This window comes from Callorhinus ursinus, unplaced genomic scaffold, assembly GCF_003265705.2.
Source record: "Callorhinus ursinus isolate GAN/ISIS: 27379988/994484 unplaced genomic scaffold, GSC_fseal_2.0 scaffold16, whole genome shotgun sequence".
NCBI lineage: Eukaryota > Metazoa > Chordata > Mammalia > Carnivora > Otariidae > Callorhinus > Callorhinus ursinus.
This window is the reverse complement of record NW_027397078.1, coordinates 30,135,849-30,158,439: the sequence shown is the minus strand read 5'-3', so window position 1 is coordinate 30,158,439 and position 22,591 is coordinate 30,135,849. Positions and strand designations below refer to the sequence as shown.

General features: G+C 38.7%; 1 protein-coding gene, 1 long non-coding RNA gene and 1 pseudogene across 4 annotated transcripts in view; 1 reads left to right on the top strand and 2 right to left on the bottom strand.

The window, feature by feature from the left end:
- The window catches only part of LOC141374286 (uncharacterized), a 54,782-nt gene that overhangs the window by 4,660 nt on the left and 27,531 nt on the right, over positions 1-22,591 (bottom strand). The window lies entirely within an intron of this gene.
- NHS (NHS actin remodeling regulator) overlaps positions 1-22,591 on the top strand; it is a 349,306-nt gene that overhangs the window by 300,252 nt on the left and 26,463 nt on the right. The gene's annotated exons all lie outside the window — the stretch shown is intronic.
- On the bottom strand, positions 18,484-19,053 carry LOC112812900 (calcineurin B homologous protein 1 pseudogene; annotated as a pseudogene).

The window sequence follows — 22,591 nt, the reverse complement described above, 5'->3', positions numbered from 1 at the left end:
ATACCTAAATACCAAAGTAAGGCTATAGGAAAAAGCCTAAAATAACAATGAGGGTGCTTCATTTACCCAACAAACATCAATAAGAGGAGGAGTCTAGAGCACACTTATGTAAACCAGAAAGTGTACCCATCTCAAATGATAATACTTACGATCTCCCCAATTACTTTAGAAATACTGTTTCATTTATTTGATTAAGTTTGGGTCACCAAGTTCACTGGAAGATTTTCCATTCAAGTTATATCCCTCAGACCTGGAGGTGACTCTGAATAGAACACAGTTCTATGCATTAAGCTTACAAGGGCCGTATATTGCTGCCAGAGAAAAGGCTGCATGTACAGGGACAGAAAATTTGCAACCATACTGCTGGATATGTTCTTAAGACAGCGACAGAAAAAAGCATTCATAATGAGATTCTGATACACAATCTTCCACAACTCTGCAAACTGTCATACTGTAGTTTGGTCATTAAGGGTACAGACTGTGAAGTCAAACTGCCTGGATTTGAATATCAGCTCTACCATTTATTAGCTGTGTGACCCTGAACACATTAATCATTTCAGTGTCTCAGGGATAATAGTGATAGTACCTCATAAGTTTGAAACAAAGACTGAATGTGTTAATACATGTAAATAGTACCTAATGCATAATAAGCACTCAATATGTATGAGCCATTATCATCATCAATCAAGTTCATGAAGTATCAGTGATATAGTAATAAGATTATGGGTCTAACTAGGTTTAACTCCCAGCTCTACAATTTCTTTGGTTGCGTGATTTTGAAAAAGTTTTATCTTTGAGTCCCAGTTTATCTGTGAAATGGGGATAACTTCAATTTTACAAGGTTGTTAAGAAGATTTAAAACAGGCTTATGTAAATACAATTAAATCGTGTGTGTATGAAAAAGTGCCTAGTATAGTGCCTAAAACACAAATATCTGAATCTATATTCATAATCACTTATAATCAAACTCTTACCATCAAATGAAAAGCCTATAACATACTCACATATAAGACTAGAGAAAGTATAAGTTGTTACACTCTTTCTAGAGGGCAATTTCCCAATATTTATCAAACTATAAGATACAAATTATGCTAAGTGAAATAAGTCAGACAAATACCATGATTTCACTTGTATGTGGACTCTAAAAACCAAAACAAATGAGCGAACAAAAGCAGAAAGAGACCCAAAAATACAGAGAACAAACTGATGGTTGCCAGAGGGGAGGGGAAGAGGAGATGGGCAAAATGGGTGAAGGGCAGTGGGAGATACAGGCTTCCAGTCATGGAATGAATAAGTCATGGGGATAAAAGGTACAGCATAGGGACTATAGTCAATGGTACTGTAATAGCCTTGTATGGTGACAGATGGGAGCTACACTTGTGGTGAGCACAACATACCGTAGCATAGATTTGTCACATCACTGTTGTACACCTGAAACTGATGTAACACTGTGTCTCAATTCTACTTCAATAAAAAATGTGGCCCAAAAAAAAACAACTTACAAGATGGGGCGCCTGGCTGGCTCAGTTGGTGAAGCGTGCGTCTCTCAGTTTCAGGGTTGTGGGTTTGAGCCTCACATTGGGTGTAGAGATTACTTAAAAAAATAAAATCTTTACCAAAAAAAAAAAAAAAACCCTATAAGATATTCATACCCTTTGATCCAGCAATTCTATGTCTAGGAATTTATCCCAAGGCAATGCAAAGATTTAGTCACTAGGATGTTCACTGAACTAGGAAAAATAGTTACAAATATCTTAAATATCCAACAGTAGGTACTTAATTCCGATATATTCATAGGATAGACTACAGTATCAAAAATAGTGTTACTAAAGAATATTCAATGACATGGAAAATGTATATATTTTATCATCAGAGATTTTTAAGTAGTGTATAAAATTGTGTATGGTATGAGCTCAAAAATATCTGAGTGTATATGTGAGTGTATATACATACATGCATTGGAAAAAAGGCTGGAAGGCTATATACCTGTGGTTCCCAAACTGTGTGATGAGGTCTTCCAGGGCACTGCAGTGAAATCCTAAGGGTGCATTGGTGTATTTTGAATTTTCAAGAGGTACAGTGTCCTCTGTTTATATCTGGTGATGGCTCCAAAGTAGCCTCATAGCTCTTGCAAGTGGAAAGAGAGGATGCTTGATTTCTTGACATGTAATTTAAATCACAAGTTCTCCAAGAGGAACACAAAGGAAACTGACCAGCCAATTTAGCTTAAAACCCACTGTCAGCTGAAAATTCAAGGTCTCTCTCACAATTTTAAAGTCCATCTGGGAATCTTCCTCCTTCAAGGGTAGCAAAGGAGATGATCTCAGGCCCAGATGGTTTTCCAGAGGAATTCTAAACCTCCCAAGTCCAGATAATCCCAATGCTCTATAAATTGTTTCAGAGCATTGAAAATAAAACAGAACTTCCCCATTTCTTTTATGAACATTTTATGAAGGTTTGACACCTAAACCTGATAAAGAATGGAAGGGAGGGAGGGGGAGGGAATATAGACCAATATCACTCAGGATATTAATGCGGAAATAATAAATGTGAGCAAACAATACCACATTAAGAAATTAATATACCATGACTAAATGGGATTTATTCTAGGAATAGAAGGTTGGTTCAATATTAAGAAATCGATTAGTATCATATACCATATTTAAAGGAAAAAAAACCCCATATGATTATCTCCGTAGATGCCAGAGAGGCCTTAAATAAAATTCAACACCTATTCTTTATAAAAAGACTTGAGAAAATAGGAATTGAGTGGTACTTCATTAACATGATAAAATATACATATCTTAGTTCTAAAGCCAGTTTCTTAAAAGGGGAAATACTAGAGGCATTTCCACTAAAATCAGGAACAAGGCAAAGAGGCTCACTATCTCTGCTACTAATTAATATTATACTAGAGAGATTAATCAATGCAATTGGACAAAATAAATCAATTACAGGCATAAGATTTGGTAAGGAAGAAGTAAAGCTATATCTAGTTGCAGATGATATGATACTATAGGATTTTCCTGGTAGAGAATCAATGATAAAACTAAAACACTAAAAGAATTCAGTAAGGTAGCAGAATACATACACACAAAAATCAATAGCCTTCATTTACGCAAATGATAGCCAATTAAAAGACCTAGTAGTAGAGAAAACTCCACTTACAGCAATAACAAAAAGATTAAATACTTAGGAATTAATTTACCAGAATGTGCAAAACCTGTATGAGAAAAACTATAAAGCTTTCCTAAAAAACACAAAATTAGATTTTCTCAAATGGAAGGAAGTCCCCTATTCTTGGAAAGAATGATTCAGCATTATAAGTAGGTAAGTTCTAAGTTGATTTATAAATTTAACACAACCTCAGTGAAAAAATACCAATAAGCTTTCTTTTAAATGGAGTTAGACCCATTGATACTAAAGTTTTTATGGAAAAACAAACATACAAGAACAGCCAGGAAAACATTGACAAAGGAAACCAATAAGGGGTAAGTACCTCTACCAGGCATTAAAATATCTTTAAAGCCTTTATAATTACAATAGTGTGGTACTAATATATGAATAGAAAAATATACCAGTAGAAAAAAAAATATGCCACTAGAAAAGAATACAAAGTCCAGAAATCAACCTGAATATATATGAAAATATAATCTATGATAAAGGCAGTATCCCTAAACACTGAGGCAAAAGATGGGAATTTTTTAAATGATGTTGGAACAATTGGGTAGCCACTTGGTAAAAGAAAAAATTTCATCAGAGTTTCTCAACCTTGGCATTACTGACATTTTGAGTCTGATAATTCTTTGCAGTGGGGGCTGTCCTGTGCACTGTGCTATGTTTAGCAGCATGCTTGGCCCCTACCCAAGAGATGCGAGGAGCACTCTTCCCCCTAGTTTTTTTTTTTTTTTTGACAACCCAAAATGTCTCCAGACACTGCCCCAAATGTCCCCTGGGGAGACAAAATTGCCCCTGGTTGAGAACCATGTAATTAGATCCATACGTCACACCAAACACAAGATTGAGCTCCTAATGGATCAGGGACCTAAACATAAAAAATGAAACCATACAAGTACTAGAGGAAAATAGGGGTGAATTATTCTTTAACCTCAGTCTATGAAAAGGCTTTCTAACTCTGACTCAAAATACAGAGGCAGTAAAAGATAAGATTGATAAATCTGAACAGTAAATATTTTTGTATGCTCAAACACCATAAAGTCAAAAGATCGGCAGAAAATATGTGCAATATATACCACAAAGAATCGGCAGAAAATATGTGCAATATATACCACAAAGGACTAATATCACTAAGTAGATAAATACCTCTTCAAAATTGAGGGACAAAGAAAGGAACAAAAACCTGGTAGAAAAATGGGGGAAAAAGCCTTGAACAGACAATCCAGAAAACACATAACAATGTTGCTTAAACTTAAGAAAAACTGTTCAAACTCACTCATAATTAGAGAAATGCAAACAACATTTATGTTGAGAAATCATTTATCACCTAATTAGATTGGCAAAAATTAAACAATATGACAACATAATCTGGTGAAACTGGGGGGACACAGGCACTCACAAACATTGCTAGTGAAAATGCAAACTTGGTACAACCTATCTGGAGGGGAATTTGGCAACATCTAACAAAACTACGTATACACTTACTTTTCGCCCTAGCAATCCCACTAAACATACACCTCCATTAATACAAAAAGATTAATCATTGCAGTGTTGCTTAAAATCACAAGATATTATAAACAACCAAAAGCCTATATGTAGATGGATATATTTATGAGATATTTATCTATGAGTGATATTAGCCCTTTTTCTGTGGCACATGTGCCTGTATTGATGGAATGAACTACAGGACATCCACACAATGGAGTACTATGCAGCTGTAAAAAAAAATATGAGGAAGATCTTTATGAACTAATAAGGAGTGATTTCCAGGACATATTCTTAAGTGAAAAAAGCAAAGCCCATGGTTCCAGCACAAGATGGCAATGTAGGAAAGCCCTGAACTGACCTCCTCCATGGAACACACCAAATTGCACCTATTAATAGAACAGTTCCTCCTGAATAAGAACTGAGGACTGACTGAACAGCTTCTGAGCAACCAAAGATGGAGAGAACAGCAAGAGAGATAGAGTAACAAAGGAAACCCCTACACTCACACTGTGAACAGCAGTGGGGAGGGATAGTCCTGAGGAACTGGGAACAGATCCCTCTGTCCTTGGGCACAGAAAAAAAAAGTCACAGTTTTAAAGAGCAAGTAGCATATAAAGGACACAACACTAGAACTCTGCCAAGCAGTGGAGGTGTGGGAATGTTCTCCAGGTCAGAGCAGCTGGAGAACGACACAGTTTATGTTCCCACATCACCTTAAAGGCCTAGCATGGAGCAGGGTCCAGACTCCATAGCAGGTGGGTCTGCTCCTCACAGGGAGCTTGCAACTTCAGCAAGCCAAGGGTCCATAAGCCCATACCAGCCTCAGTTGTGCCAAAGCACAGAAAAAAAAAAAAAAGCCAAGTTTACAAGGGCCAAATAGCTGTGGGAACACTCTCTTCCCCTCCACCTTAAAAGCCCAGACAGGAACAGGAGCTAGATGCTGTAGGTGGTGGGTCTGGATGCCATAACTGGCAGGTCTGGTCATCACCAGGAGCTTTTGACCTCAGCAAGCCCAGGGTCTGCAAGACCACACTAACCTTGGTCACAATGGGACACAGAAAAAAAAAAAAAGCCATAGTTTAAAAGGGCAGAAGAACAGCTGGGATGCTCTCTCCCCCCCACCCTAAAAGCCCATACCAGAACAAGGTTTGGCTCACAGTGAGCTTACAACTTCAGCTAGCCTAGAATCCACAAGCCCACAACTACCCTGTGGTGCTGGGGCACAGAAAATAAGCCATGTTTTTGTTTTTAATTGAAAAAATTATTTTTAAATTTGTCTTGTTTGGTTTTTATTTTTGTTTCTTTTCCTCTTTTAAAAAAATGTTTTCTTTAATTTTATTATTTTTTTCTTCTTTCTATAAAAAGCCACAGTTTAGGGGTGCCTAGGTGGCTCAGTCGTTAAGCGTCTGCCTTCGGCTCAGGTCATGATCCCAGCGTCCTGGGATCGAGCCCCACATCAGGCTCCCTGCTCCTCAGGAAGCTTGCTTCTCCCTCTCCCACTCCCCCTACTTGTGTTCCCTCTCTCGCTGTATCTCCCTGTCAAATAAATAAATAAAACCCTTTTTAAAAAAGCCACAGTTTTAAAAGAGTAACTAACACATACAGCCACAGTTCCAGCCAGCCAGCAAAAGTCACCAAACACGCACAGTCTACAGAGAGGACAACATTCACAAGACCACTCCTTCAAGTTTAGGAGAAGTAGCTTTTCTGCCTAATCTGTAGAAACACCAAAAGTTGAGCAAAATGGGGAGAGAGAGGAATATGATCCAAAAGAGAGAAAAAGATAAAAACCTCAGAAAAAAGACCTAAATGAAACAGAGATAAGATGCCTAATAAAGAATTTAAAATAATGATAAAGATAATCAGTGGGCTGGAGAAAAAAGTGGAAGAATTCAATAAGCCCTTCAATAAAGGGATAGAAAATACTAAAAAGAATCCATCAGAGTTAAAGAATACAACTGAAATAAAAAATACTGTATAGAGTCAATAGTAGATTAGAGGATGCAGAAGAATGTATCAGCACTCTGGAAGACAGCATAATGGAAAGCACACAAACTGAACAGCAAAAAGAGAAAAGAATTTTTTTAAAAAAGATTTTATTTATTTACCTGAGAGACAGAGAGAGAGCACAAACTGGGGGGGGGGGGGGAGGAGTAGAGGGAGAGGGAGAAGCAGACTCCCCGCTGAGCAGGGAGCCCAAGGTGGGGCTCGATCCCAGGACCCTGGGAACATGACCTGAGCCGTAGGCAGACACTTAACCAACTGAGCTACCCATGCGCCCCAAGAAAAGAATTTTTTTTTTTAATGAGGCTAGATTAAGAGATCTCTTGGACAATATCAAGTGAACATTCACGATATAGGGGTCCCAAAAGAAGAGAGAAAGGTGTAGAAAACTTATTTGAAGAAATAATAACTGAAAACTTCCCTAACCTAGGGAAGGAAACAGATATCCACGTCCAAGAAGCACAGAATTCAAAACACGATGAACCCAAGAGTTCCACACCATGGCACACAATAATTAAAATGTGAAAGTTAAAGAGAGAATTTTAAAAGCAGCAAGAGAGAAACAAAAAGTTACCTACAAGGGAAAACCTATAAGGCTGTCAGCTGATTTCTCAGCAGATACTTTGCAGGCCAAAAGGGAGTGCATGATATATTTAAAGTTCTTGAAAGGAAAAAAACCTGCAACGAAGAATACTTTACTGGCAAGGTTACCATTCAGATTTGAAGGTGAGTTAAAGTTTCCCGGACAAATGAAAGATAAAGGAGTTTATCACCACTAAATGAGTCTCACAAGAAATGTTAAAGGGACTTCTTTAAGTGGAAAAGAAATAGCTATAATTAGACATAAAAATTATGAATAGAAAAATGTAAAATATGATAAAATACATTAAGCGTGGAGAAGGGAGTAAAAAGGGAAGAGAAATTAAGGTTTCTTTTCTTTTCCTGTTTTTATTAGACTGTATTTGAACTTAAATGACCAAACCTCATGATAACCACAAACCCAAAACCTATGATAGATATACAAAAAATAGAAAGAAAGCCAAACATAACACTATAGAACCTCATCAAACACAAAGAGAGCAAGAGAAGAAGGAACAAAGAACTACAAAAACAACTAGAGAACAAATTTAAAAATGGCAATAAGTACATACCTATCAATAATTACTTTAAATGTAAATGGCCTAAATTTTGCAATCAAAAGATGTAGGGTGGCAGAATAGATTAAAAAAGACCCATGTAGATTTCCAGGAAAGATGGTGGAATAGGAGGATCCTGGGCTCGTCTGTCCCACACACACAACTAGAAAACACCCACATCAGTGTAAATAAACCGGAAAACAACTAGAAGATTGACAGAACATTCTCTCCCAGCTAAATGTAGAGAAGAGGCCACATCAAAGAGGATAGGAAGGGCTGAGTTGCAGTGTGGAGCCAAACAAACCAGCAGGACTGTCCACAGGAGGGAGGGATGCTGCAAGCACAAAGAAGGGAGAGGAGAGAACCCTGCACCAGGCACCCCAGGCACGGGGACTGCACTGCAAAAATGAATCCCCATAACATATGGCTTTGAAGGCCAGAGGGGCCTGGCTTTGCAAGTTTTTACAATCAGTAGGGCTTAACACCTGGAACTTTAAAAATCAGCAGCTTCAGTCCTGCAGGAGCTGAGAAGGTCATGGGGAACTGAGTTCCCACCCTTAAAGAGGCAGCATAACAAACAGCCCCACTGAGATACAGCACAGAAGCAATAGTTCGAAAATTGCCTGATATATACTGGAAGGAGATTTATTTACTAATTTCAAAGCATGTGCTGGAGGGGCAGGGAACTTGGGAGACTTCTCCAAGAACAAAATAGTTGGTGGGTGCCCTTACCCTCCCCTGCCCCCCACCTAGATACATGGATACCTGCAGGAACAACCACAGCACAACACTCTCCACCTAGCTTGCTAACAGCTTGCGTCTGGCCCCCATGCTCTTCTGCGGATCTGTCCCCTCCAATCCAGCAGGATTCCACAGGAGTTTTCCTGGGCACCTGCAGCTCCCCACCCACAGCAGACTGGCTCAAACATCGCTGGCACCACACACCTGGCCCCTGCATTCTCCCTATAGACATGCCCCTTCCAATATGCCCTTGGCCAGAGCCCATCCAAAGCAGTGCCAAAGCCTGGCTGTGTGCAAGCAGCCCCAACAGGAGCCAGCACCACTCCAAAGTGACTCCTGGGGAAAATAACCACACACACCAGTATGACTGTGGCCCCAGCAATGGGCTGGGGGCAGACATCAGGTCTGACTGCAGGCCCTGCCCACCAATGAAATCTTCTCAGGGCACAACACAGGGAAAGTAACCAGCAGTTTGATGCTACCACAGCTCTGGCAAAAGCCTGATCTAACTCAACTTAAGCCCAAGTGGCCCCAGACTGGCCCACTAACAATATAGTAACCAAACCCTGCCTACAACAGGCAAAAAGAGCCATTGGAGACAAGTGGACTGAAGGCAAATACAGCACAGCCACAACAGTAGGACACATGCAACATATATAGGAGACCACCCCTGAAGTGCCAGGTTCTGGTGAACAGGGAATGTTGCACTGCAGGGCACTATAGGACCTCTTCTTCATAAGGCCACTACTTTCAAGAGCAGGACACATGGCTGACTTTCCTATCATGGAAAAACAAAACACAGAGAGTTAGACAAAATGAGAAGACCCAGGAATACATCCTGAATGAAAGAAAAGGACAAAACTGAAGCAAGAGAGCTAAACAAAACAGAGATAAGTAATATGCCTGATACAGAATTTAAAGTAATTGTCATAAAGATTCTCACTGGACTTGAGTAAAGAGTGGAGGACCTCAGTGAGACCCTCAACAAAGAGATAGAAAACATAAAAAAGAACCAATCATAAATGAAGAACTCAATAACTGAAATAAAAAATACGCTAGATAGAATAAATGGTAGACTAGAGAAAGCAGAACAGATCAGTGACCTGGAAGACAGAGTAATGGAAAGCAATCAAGCGGAATAGTAGAGAGAAAAAAGAATAAAAACTGAAAATAGATTAAGGGAACTGAGGGACACCATCAAGCCTAGGAATATTAACATTCGAGGGGTCCCAGAAGGAGAAGAGAGAAAAAGGGGCAGAAAATTTATTTGAAGAAATAATAGCTGAAAACTTCCCAAATCTAGGGAAGAAAACAGAAATCCAGATCCAGGAGGCACAGAGGGCCCCCAACAAAATCAACCCAAGGAGGTCCACACCAAGACATAGTAATTAAAATGGCAAAAACTAATGATGAAGAGAGAATTTTAAAAACAGCAAGAAAAAAGAAAACAGTTACATACAAGGGAAACCCCAAAAGGCTATCAGCTGATTTTTCAGCAAAAACTTTGTGGGCCAGAAGGGAGTGACATGGTATACTCAAAGTGTTGAGAGAAAAAAACCTGCAGCCAAAAATACTCTGTCCAGCAAGGCTATCATTCAGACTAAAAGGAGAGATAGAGTTTCCCAGACAAACAATAAAGGAAACCATGACCACTAAACCAGCCCTATACGAAATGTCAAGGGGGACTCAACAGTGGAAACGAAAGACCATACGAGTAAAAAAAAAAAAAAGTAGGAAGCACAAAACTAGTAAAAATAAGTATATCTATAAAAATCGGTCAAGGGATTCACAAAATAAAAAGAAGTAAAGTATGATACCATTTACCCAAAATGTTGGGGGGAGGACTGTAAAGAATGGGTTCAAACTTAGGTGACTATCAACTCAATATCAAAAAGTGCTATATGCAGAAGATGTTGTATACAAACCTAATGGTAACCACAAATGAAAAACCAGTAATTGACATGTAAAAAATAAAGACAAAGGAATCCAAGAATACTACTAAAGAAAGCCAACAAATCATGTGTGAAGACAGCATGAAAGGAGCAGAGAAGAACTACAAAAACAACCATAAAACAAGGTAACAAAATTGCAATAAGCACACACCTGTCAATAATTACTTTGTGAATGTACTAAATGCTCCAATCAAAAGAAATAGGGTGACGGAATGGATAAAAAAGCAAGACCATCTATATGCTGCCTACAAAGAGACTCATGTCAGACCTAAAACCATATGTAGATTGAAAGTGAAGGGATGGAAAAGCATTTATCATACAAATGGAAGTGAAAAGAAAGCCAGGGTAGCAATACTAATATCGGACAAAATAGACTTTAAAACAAAGACTATAACAAGAGACAAAGAAGGACACTATAAATCATAAAGGGAACAATCCAACAAGAAGATATAATAATTGTAAATATTTATGCATCCAACATGGTAGCACCCTAATACATAAAGCAGCTAATAACAAACATAAAGCAAATAATTGATAGTAATACAATAATAGTAAGGGACTTTAACACCACACTTACATAAATGGATAGATCATCCAAACAGAAAATGAACAAGGAAACAGTGGCTTTGAATGACACATTGGACCAAATGTACCTAGCAGATATATTCAGAACATTCCATCCTAAAACAGCATAATACACATTCTTTTAAGTGCACATGGAACATTCTCCAGAATAGATAACATGTTAGGCCACATAACAAGTGTCAACAAATTCAGAGAGACTGAAGTCATACCGTGCATCTTTTTTGACCACAAAGCTATGAAACTAGAAATCAACTACAAGAAAAAATCTGGAAAGAACACAAATACATGAAGGTTAAATAACATGCTATGTTATTGGTTAATGATGGGGTCAACCAAAAAGTCAAAGAGGAAATAAAAAAAAATACATGGAGACAAATGAAAATGAAAACACAAAGTACAAAATCTTTGGGATGCAGAAAAAGCTGTTCTAAGAGGGAAGTGTATAGCAATACAGGCCTACATAAAGAAGCAAGAAAAATCTCAAATTAACAACCTAACCTTACACCTAAAGGAGCTAGAAAAAGAACAAACAAAACCCAAAACCAGTAGAAGGAAGGAGATAATAAACATCAGGACGGAAATAAACAAAATGGAAACTAAAAAAAAACAATAATCACTGTAACCAGGAGCTGGTTCTTTGAAAAGATCAACAAAATTGATAAACCTTTAGCCAGACTCATCAAAAAAAGGGGGGGGTACTCAAAACAAAATCAGAAATAAAAAAGGAGAAATAACAACCAACACCACAGAAATACAAAGAACTAAAAGAGAATATTATGAAAAAGTATACACCAACAAATTGGACATCCTAAAAAAAAAATGGATAAATTCCTAGAAACATATAACCTTCCAAAACTGAATCAGGAAGAAATAGAAAATTGAACAGACTGATTATCAGCAATGAAATTGAATGTGTAATCAAAAAACTCCTAACAAACCAAAGTCCAGCATCAGGTGGTTTCACAGGTGAAGTCTACCAAACATTTAAAGAAGAGTTAATACCTATTCTTCTCAAACTATTCCAAAAAATAGAGGAGGAAGGAAAGCTTCCTGATTTATTCTATGAGGCTAGTATTACCCTGATACCAAAACCAGATAAAGACACTACAAAAAAAGAGGACTACAGGCCAATATCTCTGATTAACATAGATGCAAAAATACTTAACAAAGTATTAGGAAATAGAATCCAACAATACATTAAAAAATCATTCACTATGATCAAGTGGGATTTATTCTAGGGATGCATGGATGGCTCACTATTTATAAATCAATATACATCTCATCAACAAGAGAAAGGAAAAAAACCTTATGATCATTTCAATAGATGCATAAAAAGCATCTGACAAACTATAACATCCATTCATGATAAAAACCTCAACAAAGTAGGTTTAGAGGGAACATACTTAAACATAAAAAAGGCCATATATGAAAAACCCACAGTTAGCATCATACCAATGGGAAAAAAACTGAGACCTATTCCCTCAAGGTCAGGAACAAGACAAGAATGTCCACCCTCACCAATGTTATTCAGTATAGTACTGGAAGTCCTAGCCACAGCAATCAGACAACAAAAAGAAATAAAAGGCATCCAAATTGGTAAGGAAGAAATAAAACTTGCATGATTTACAGATGACATGAACACTATGTACAGAAAACCTGAAAGACCACCAAAAAACTACTAGAACTGATAAGTGAATTCAGTAAGGTTGCAGGATACAAAATCAATATACAGAAATCCACTGCATTTCTATACACTGATAATGAAGTAGCAGAAGGAGAAATTAAGAAAACAGTCCCATTTACAATTGCACCAAAAATAATAAAATCCCTAGGAATAAACTCAACTAAGGAGGTAAAAGAGCTGTGCTCTGAAAACTCTAAAGCATTCATGAAAGAAATTGAAGATGAGACAAATGAGGATATTCTATCCCCATGAACCAGAAGAACAAACGCTGTTAAAATGTCTATACTATCCAAAGCAATCTACAGATTTAATGCAAATCCCTATCAAACTGCCAGAAGCATTTTTTCACAAAACTAGAACAAATAATCCTAAAACTTGTATGGAACCACAAAAGACCCCAAATAGTCAAAAGCAATCCTAAAAAAGAACAGAACTGGGGTGCCTTAGTGGCTCAGTCGTTAAGCATCTGCCTTCAGCTCAGGTCATGATCCCAGGGTCCTGGGATAGAGCCCTGCATCGGGCTCCCTGCTCGGCAGGAAGCCTGTTTCTCCCTCTCCCACTCCTCCTGCTTGTGTTCCCCCTCTCACTGTCTCTCTGTCAAATAAATAAATAAAATCTTTAAAAAAAAAAAACAGAACTAGAGGTATCACAATCCCAGATTTCAAGATATACTACAAAACTATAGTAATCAAAACAGTATGGTACTGCCACAAAAAGAGATACATAGATAACAGAACAGAGAGCCCAGAAATAAACCCACGATTATATGGCTAATCTTCAACAAAAGAGGCAAGAATATGCAGTGGGAAAAAGTCTCTTCAACAAATACTGCTGGGAAACTGGACAGCTACACGTAAAAGAATGAAACTGGACCATTTTCTTAAACCATACACAAAAATAAATTCAAAGGGATTAAGGACCTAAATATGAGACCTGAAACCATAAATACTGTAAAAGAGAGGACAGGCAGTAATTTCTCTGACACCGGCCATAGGAACATTTTTCTAGATTTGTCTCCTGAGGCAAGGGAAACAAAGGAAAAATAAACTATTTGGACCACCTCAAAACAAAAACCTTCTGCACAGCAAAGGAAACACTCAACAAAACTAAAAGACAACCTACTGAAGATATTTGTAAATGGCATATCCAATAAAGGGCTAGTATCTAAAATATATGAAAAACTTATATAACTCAAAACCAAAAAATAAACAATCCAATTAAAAATGAGCAGAAGACCTGAACAGACATTTCTCCAAAGCAGACATATTGATGGCCAACACAGGAAAAGATGTGCAACATCACTAATCATCAGGGAAATACAAATCAAAACCACAATCACCTTATACCTGTCAGAATGTCTTAAAATAAAAGACAAGAAATAAGTGTTGGCAAGGATGTGGAGAAAAAGGAACCCTTGTGCACTGTTGGGAATGCAAACTGGTGCAGTCACTGTGAAAAACAGTATGGAGGTTCCTCTAAAAATTAAATTAGAATTACCATATAATCCAGTAATTCCACTACTGGGTATTTACCCAAAGAATACAAAAATACGAATTCGAAAAAATATATGCACCCCTATGTTTATGGCAGCATGATGTACAATAGCCAAATTATGGAAGCAACCAATTGTCCAATAGACAAATGGATAAAGAAGAGGTGGTATATATATATACATTACTCAGCTATAAAAAAGAATGAAATCTTGCCATTTGCAACAACATGGATAGATCTAGAGGATATAATGTCACGTAAAATAAATCAGAGAAAGACAAATACTATATGATTTCACTCATACACGGAATTTAAGAAACAAAACAAACGAACAAAGAAAAAAGAGACAAACCAAAAAACAAATTCTTAACTGTAGAGAACAAGCTGATGGTTACCAGAAGGGAGGTGGAGGGGGGTGAAGGGGATTAAAGAGTGCACTTGTCATGCACTTGTCATGATGAGTAGCACTGAGTCGTGTATGGAATTGCTGAATCACTATATTGTACACCTAAAACTAATATAACATTGTATGTTAACTATACTGGAATTAAAATAAATTTAAAATTAAATTTAAAAAGGAGCAACTGGGTGGCTCAGTCGTTAAGCGTCTGCCTTCGGCTCAGGTCATGATCCCAGGGTCCTGGGATTGAGCCCCGCATCAGGCTCCCTGCTCCGCGGGAAGCCGGCTTCTCCCTCTCCCACTCCCCCTGCCGTGTTCCCTCTCTCACTGTGTCTCTCTCTGTCAAATAAATAAATAAAATCTTTTTAAAAAATTAAAAAAGTAAAAATAAAAACAGCATAGTAAAAAAACACAAGATCCATCTACACGGAATATCACACAGCCACAAAAAAGGATGGCATCATGCCACTTGAGACAGTATGGATGGACCTACAGGATATTATGCTAAGTGAAATAAGACTAAGAAAGACAAATGCCATATGATTCCACTCATAAGGGGAATCTAAAAAAAAAAAAGAACCAATAAATGAATTAACAAAAAGCAGAATCAGACCTATAAATACAGAGAACAAACTGATGGTTGCCAGAGGGGAGGGCTGTGGGGGGGTTGGGCAAAATTGGTGAAGAGGAGAGGAAGATACAGGCTTGTAGTTATGGAATGAGTAAGTCATAAGAATAAAAGGGACAGCCTAAGGAACACAGTCAATGATACTGTAATAGCAATATAATAATATGATGGTAGCTACACTTGTGGTGAACATGGCGTAATGTATAGACTTGTCATATCACTAAGCTGGTGTCAACTATACTCAAATAAAAAATTTAAACATAAAGTTAAATATCTTTTTTAAAAAGGCAAAGCTCAAAAGAATGTCTATTGTATGCTACCCTTCATGTAAGAAAAAAGGATATAGAAGAAAATATACAGGTACTCACTTACTTGTGTAAAAGAAATAGTCTTTAAAGAAAGTCAATTCTGCTGTAACACAATATATTCATCCCTAAAAATCTCCACACTATGCAAAATTCCACAATAAAAACCAGAAGGTTTATGGGGAACACAGGATACAACACCCAATAAACTTCTTCTATCACACACACACACACACATACACACACACACACACACACACAGAGGAACCTAATAAAAGCAGTAACACAATTTTAGACATTAGTTAAGAAATATACAATAAACATATCACTTTACCTAGAAAAAGCCCTTAAGTTTGCTTGTGGAATGGGGATCAGGATGGCTGTAGCTTGTGAATTGGTGCAAAGGGGTGGAAGGTTGTAACCCCAAGTGTGGATGGGTGTGGCTTCTAAGACACGGGTGAACCAGGGGAACTCAGAGATGTCTGAAGTATGTGCATTTTAGGTATTCTTACCCAGCTCAGGTCAGCTGGGTGCACGTTCTGGATTCACCTAGAATGTCTCATGCGTGAAACTGTCCATAAGCAAACACGAAATTCGCATGAAGCTCAAACTGTTCTCTAAGATATATCAATCACATTGGCACAAACCTGCTTTTTCAAAACAGGCATTATTGCAAAACTGTACAGGAAGGACAAATCAGAAACTAATGAGATTGTTTTACCAACAGGGGTTAAGTGGCAAGAGACTAGAAAGAATGGGGGATGGGAAGGAGACAGTAGAGTTGAAGGAGTGACTCTTCTCTGAGTATATTTTTTGGGTAGGTCTAACTCTTGGAACCCAGGTAATTTTTTACATACCAGCTCCCCCAATAAATAAATAATATGAACCAGAATGTGAGGAGAGCCCAAAATGAAAAGCAAACAGTAACAAATAAACCTAACTATATTTCAAATGAATATCATAATTACACTGAAGGAGGTGGGAAAGAATATAGCTAAACCTAAGTAACTCTGGAAAGAAGTGTTTTTGTTTTGTTTCATTTTAACCAAGAATATTTATTAATGGATTGATGAATATAATTTTAAATAGAACAATAAGGCATAACCATGCATTCAAACAGTTTTCAAACACCAAAAGAGGGAAAAGCCATAAACTTAGGAACTTTAAATAACCAAGTCAAAGAGCCTCTGAGGTACTGATAGATAAGTATCAGAAAATTCTCTTTTGTATGATTCCTATATTACCTCACTTGATCACAAAGCCAGAATGATATTTCTACAGAACTCCTCATTCATTTATACTTCAACCATCCCACCTGGCTGCTCCTCTGTTCCCCATCCCTCTCCCTTTCCTTTGCAGTGATATTCTTTAGCCATTCCCTTCCTAAGGAATTGGGTACACATCTTCCTTCCAAAGCAAGGAAACAAACAAGCAAGTGATGAGTCAGGGGAAGTTAGCCACGGGCAGATATATGAATGAACAGACTTGGACATTAAGATGGCAACTGTCTGATTCAGTGAGGTCTTGAAGCTGACTTGGGCAAATAAGCTGCTCTGGCTTGCTGAAAGGTCTATAATGCCACATCGTATTGTGCCACCAATGCCAGACCCGATGTTTCTAAGAGATTAACAGTAATCTAAACAAGGAGGTAGTTAGTCAATGTAACCAGGCACCTAATGTGACAATACAGTCAATGCTTTGGAGCTCCACTGGGAGTGGACTATGGCTTCTAGCATAATCATTTGCCAAGTGCAAAAACCTTCAGGATCCTGAGGATGATCTTTAAATCTCTTAGGACAGATAAATTAGGCACCTCTGTAACTCTAACCTTTCTACTTGGAAATGTGAAGTGAAAAACACCCCAGGGCATGCAACACTGAGGCATAAACCATGCAGCAGAGATGGGAATACAGGCGGCTTTTAGGGTGCCCTACCTCCTTGTTCAAAAACCCATGAGAAGATCCCCAAGCATACTGCCAGAGCAGCCACTCTGGTGGTGACAGTGCCCCCAAGCTGAGCAAACCTGCAGGCATATGGCTATTTTCTGAAGAATAAGAGTAGCCATTTGGTACTCTATGCATGGAGAATCAGAGGCCTGACGTTGAGGGACCTGGGCAAGCCACCTAGAAGTTTGGCTTGACATCTTTCACCTTTTAAGACAAACATCTCCATCCAGCAGCCCTTTGATGACAGAGCAGAGTGCAGGGGACCAAGAAATGGTCATATTCTCTGAGACAAATGCTGATTCCCAAAAAGGTCCTGGGGAGATAACATCCCAGAGGCTTATTTATGAGCAAAGGTAGATAAAAACTGCGAGACCATCGAACCATCTTATCATGTTAGATATGTATTTAACAGGCATAGCTTGGGGTGCCAGGTAAAACAGAGGGAACTCAGGGCATAATAAAAAGCAGGAAGACTGAAAGATCAAGTGAATGGCATGCTGGGTGACAGAGGAGCAAAGGACATGCGGAAAAGTTTGTAGGAGCATGCTGAAACCTAGCTGAAGGGAAGGCAGCATGGCTATAGTCTACACCCAGGGAAAGCTTGCTTGGCCGGTTTTTGGCAAGAGTCCTTCCCTCCCTCCCTCTCTTTCTCAGACAGGATGGACATTTAACATTCAGCAGCATAACTGGGGGAGATGATATTTATAAATGGGGAACAGGTGAATGGATACTGAAGAGAAATAGGCTGGGTGTGCCATTCTGTAATGTCCTGTTTATGCCAAAGGCAGGTTTGTGTTAACAGAGCACACATGGGATTGTCTTGCAACAGCAGTGGTATCTTGGCAGAAAGGGGATGATAGGGTAGAGTGGGGGCTGGTAGACAGGAGGACTCTCAAGTTCCAGTTTTTAAATGCTAGGGAGCAAGGAACAGTTTGGTCTCAGCTTTTTAGTCAAGAAATTGGATGCTGACTTTCTGTTCTATGCCCACTTTCTCCAAAACCCTAACAAATTTTGCAAAAGATATGGCACCATCCCTATCCTGATCAGCCTCCTGGATGGTCCTATGATGCTGCTTAGTTGCTCATCTAGGATATTCACTCCATCCATCATGCATAGTACCTGGACAGCTCATTGTGGGAGATCCTGTCATCTTTATCCAAATCATATAGCCAAAAAGCAAAGTATAGTTCGTTACTTCAGCTGTTGAGTGGTTCTGGTCCATTCTTATCTTGGCTCTTTGCACTATATTCAGTGGGTTGGAAATGAACCAAAGTTTTTATGAATCAGTGGAAGCTTACCTGGTCTTCTCCCTCTGGAAAGAAGGCACTAATGAGCTGGCCCCCAGTGGGTTGATGACAAATTCTGGAATCAGCTGGAAATCTTCCCAGCTGAGGACCCCATTCTCGCCTTTGTCCAGGCTGGAGAACTGGCTGTAGAGGTGGGTGATCTGACTGTGGGAAAAGCTGGTCTCCTTGATCTCTAGTTCTTTACCTCACAGTAATGATGGAGGCCCCATCCCCAAGTGGGAGCTCCTCTAGGAGTGGCTGCACCTGAAGCAACAGTGGAACACTAAAGACAAAAGGAACTGTACACAAATATTGTACTCTAGTTGGTAAATTTGTTCTTCACAAGAGAATGAACTAGGAATTCTGAAACTACTTTATGTGCATGATAGGATTGAGCAAATATGTTGTGAATAATGATAATGAGTTTGTCACTGCTAGAGAAAGGAGTTACAAATAAAGAAAGGGGAAAGTCTAGAATGAATCCTTTGGTGTTGGATTACATCTAAAATATCAGTATAAATTCATACATATATTCTCAAACACAGAGAGAGATATATACATGTATATGCAGATGAATAGGCATAAAATAAATATGTGTATATGTGCATGTACAAGTATACAAACATATTTCTTAGCTCTGTCATCTGAGAGGGCCTTAGAAGCAATGATACTCTGGTAACATTGAGCACATCTACTGCCCACATCTCCTTTCTTTCTTTTTTTTTTTTTTTTAAAGATTTTATGTTTTTATTTGACAGAGAGAGAGCAAGAGAGCACAAGCAGGGGGAGTGGCAGGCAGAGGGAGAGGGACACTAAGGAGATTTGACAACAACTCCCTGCTTAGCAGGGAGCCTGATGAGAGGGTCAGTCCCAGGACCCTGGGATCATGACCTGAGCTGAAGGCAGACACTTAACCAATTGAGCCACCCAGGCACCTCATTACATCTTCCTTCTAAATACCATTCTCTAAAAAGATAAACCAGGGATCCTTGGAGAAATTTATTCAAGGGCTGGGCCAGGGGTAATGTAAGATAAGCCTAGAATATCTTAAGATGCTGAAAAGCAAGAAAGTGCTCAAAAAATAATAGGAGGCATGTCAAAAGGGCACAGAAGCCAACTTGAAGGAGCTCCCAATAGCTAAATCTGGGACACTTTGAGCAACAAAATAATGATAGTAATGGATTATAACTCAGAGAATAAATATCCCTGAGTTTATACTGATATAAGCAAATTGGGATAAATAAATAAATACATGCATGGGGCAGGGTATTTCTTCCTTACAGAAGAGCTCTAATTAATAAATGGAGAAGTATCGATATAAATTTTAAAAATCACCATTAACCAAATATGACAGTAACAATTTTTATCGGCAATAATCATCGATGAATGCTAAAATTAGTTGGGTGAGACTATGTTGAGAAATAGGATGTGTGCATCATCTCAAAGTTTCTCCCCACAAGATACTTGTTGATTACAAACAGAAAACAGTAATTTTAGCTGCAGAAAGCCGACAGCCACCGTCTTAGCCAAGTGATCAAAATTAACATCAGCAGCAATAGGGCACAGCTGTATATGAATCTCCTGCTATAATGCAATGAGATGACACTTCTGTGGGATTCTTGACAAAAATGTGTAACTTCAATCTAATCATAAGAAAATGTCAGACAACCCTAAATTAAGGAACATTCTAGAAAATAATAGGCCAGTACTCTCCAAAAGTGTCAAGGTCATTAAAGCAATGATTGAGGGATTACCACAAACTGAAGGACACTAAGGAGATTTGACAACTAAATGCAATGTGAGATCCTGGATTGGATCCTGGACCAGAAAAAGGACATTAGTAGGAAAACTGGTAAAAGCCAAATAAGGTTAATAAATTGGTAAATAGTATTCATCAATGTTAATTTTCTGCTTTCAATAAATGTACCATGATTATGTAAGATGTTAACATTAGGGAAAGCTGGATAAAGAATATATGGGAATCTTCTCTACTACTTTTGCAACTTCTGTGTATTAATTATTTCAAAATAGAAAGTTAAAATACACACACACACACACACACACACACACACACTTAGCCATAAATATTCCACAGTTCCTGGGTTGGGACTTGTACACCAGTGCCTATGATAGATATATGGCTTCTGGAGAAAGTAAGTTCATCCAGGACATGCTTAGTTTGTAATTTCTTTAAATAGCAAAATTCAGAAGACCACAAAGAATCTAATCTAAGATAATTAGAAGTTGCTATGGTACATGACACTTTGGCCCCTAGGGCATCCTCATGGCATAGATTCCCATTTCAGAGTGTGGAGACAATCTGTCATAGCAGCTCGCCCTTATCCTCTGCTGAATGGGATGTCCAGCTCATCTGTTCTCATCAGTAAGGTCCCTTGGTCCAGGCCCAGATATGGGCCTCAAATACATGAGACATTGACCTGCTCTTCCCCCATGCAAGCCTAAGGCAGGCATTCCCAATAGATCGTAGCAATCTTTCCCACACAGTCCAGATAGCCGCTACTGATCAAAGTCAGCACTTGAGCTGAAACATCTCCTATTGCTGCATTCAGCTTGCAGTCAGGTCTGTGGGGACCCTTGGAGTCTAAGTCCCTGCTTAGATTCTGAGGTCTAGACAGAAAAGCACAGAAATCATCCTTCCTGAAATGTGGTAATATGCTCCAGCAATTTCATCAAGCATCGCTCTCCAACCTTCATCAGTGATCCAGGGCTAGAATATCTAATGGTCTCTGTGGTAGCGGATGATGAAGCTTGACATGAGATGGAGCCCTATGGCAAAGGTTGATCAGGTTCCCGAGGAACACCAAGGCCTCAATCCTTATCATCAGGATTGACAGTTAACTCATTCCACCATATTGTGTTCAGTTACCCTCTTTGTCAGACTTCATAAAATTAGCCTGGAAGAATATCAGGGATTCTTTGTCATTTCATAGCCTGATAGTTTTCTAACTTATCACACTGTGCATCCAGGGATTTTAAAATAAAAGTCTGTCAAATCATACTTTTCTTCTTACCAAGGAGGTGCATCTGAAGGACAGGGGACATTCCAACAGCCTTACTGGGAAGTAAATGAAGGCAATCACTCAAACTAGGACCCAGACCCCCTTGGTCATAGTCCAGAGCTATAAACAATGACCGTGTTCATTCTTCCATTTTCTATCAAGAAGAAGAAAATAAGTCTTATGAGAAAGCAGCTTCTGAGAAAAACTAAACTGGCTTACAGAAGAATGACAAGACTGGGAGTGGAGTTCGGAGCCAAGAGAGGGCTTAAAGACTAGAGCTGGCAGGGGGCGCATTTCAACAGTATTTGACCTGCCCTGAGATAAAGAGCTTTCTCACCGCCTCACTCTCTTCCATCCCCAGCTCTGTCTCCTCTCACCCAGACTCTCCCCTCCTCTTTCCCCATGAGTCCTCACTAGAGATTTCTGATATTCTATTGGTTTACAAGACTGAGACTGAGAAATGCTGACCAAGCCTTTCCTTTGTTGTAAAAGAATTATACATACCACAGTGTCCTAGACAGGTCGTGTTTTGCTTTTATAAAATATCTTCATAGTTCTGCAAGCTCTCTCAGAAATATTCTGTTGTTTTATGACCTGTCTCAAAATGGTTCTGTCCATCCAAATTAAGTCTCTCTTGCTTCAGTCTAAATGTTTTCCTTTATCTCATCCAGTTTGCTCCTTTAAATCAATTAAGAAAAATTCTAACGTTGGTATGAGAATCTCTGACATAAAAATTCTTCCCTAATCC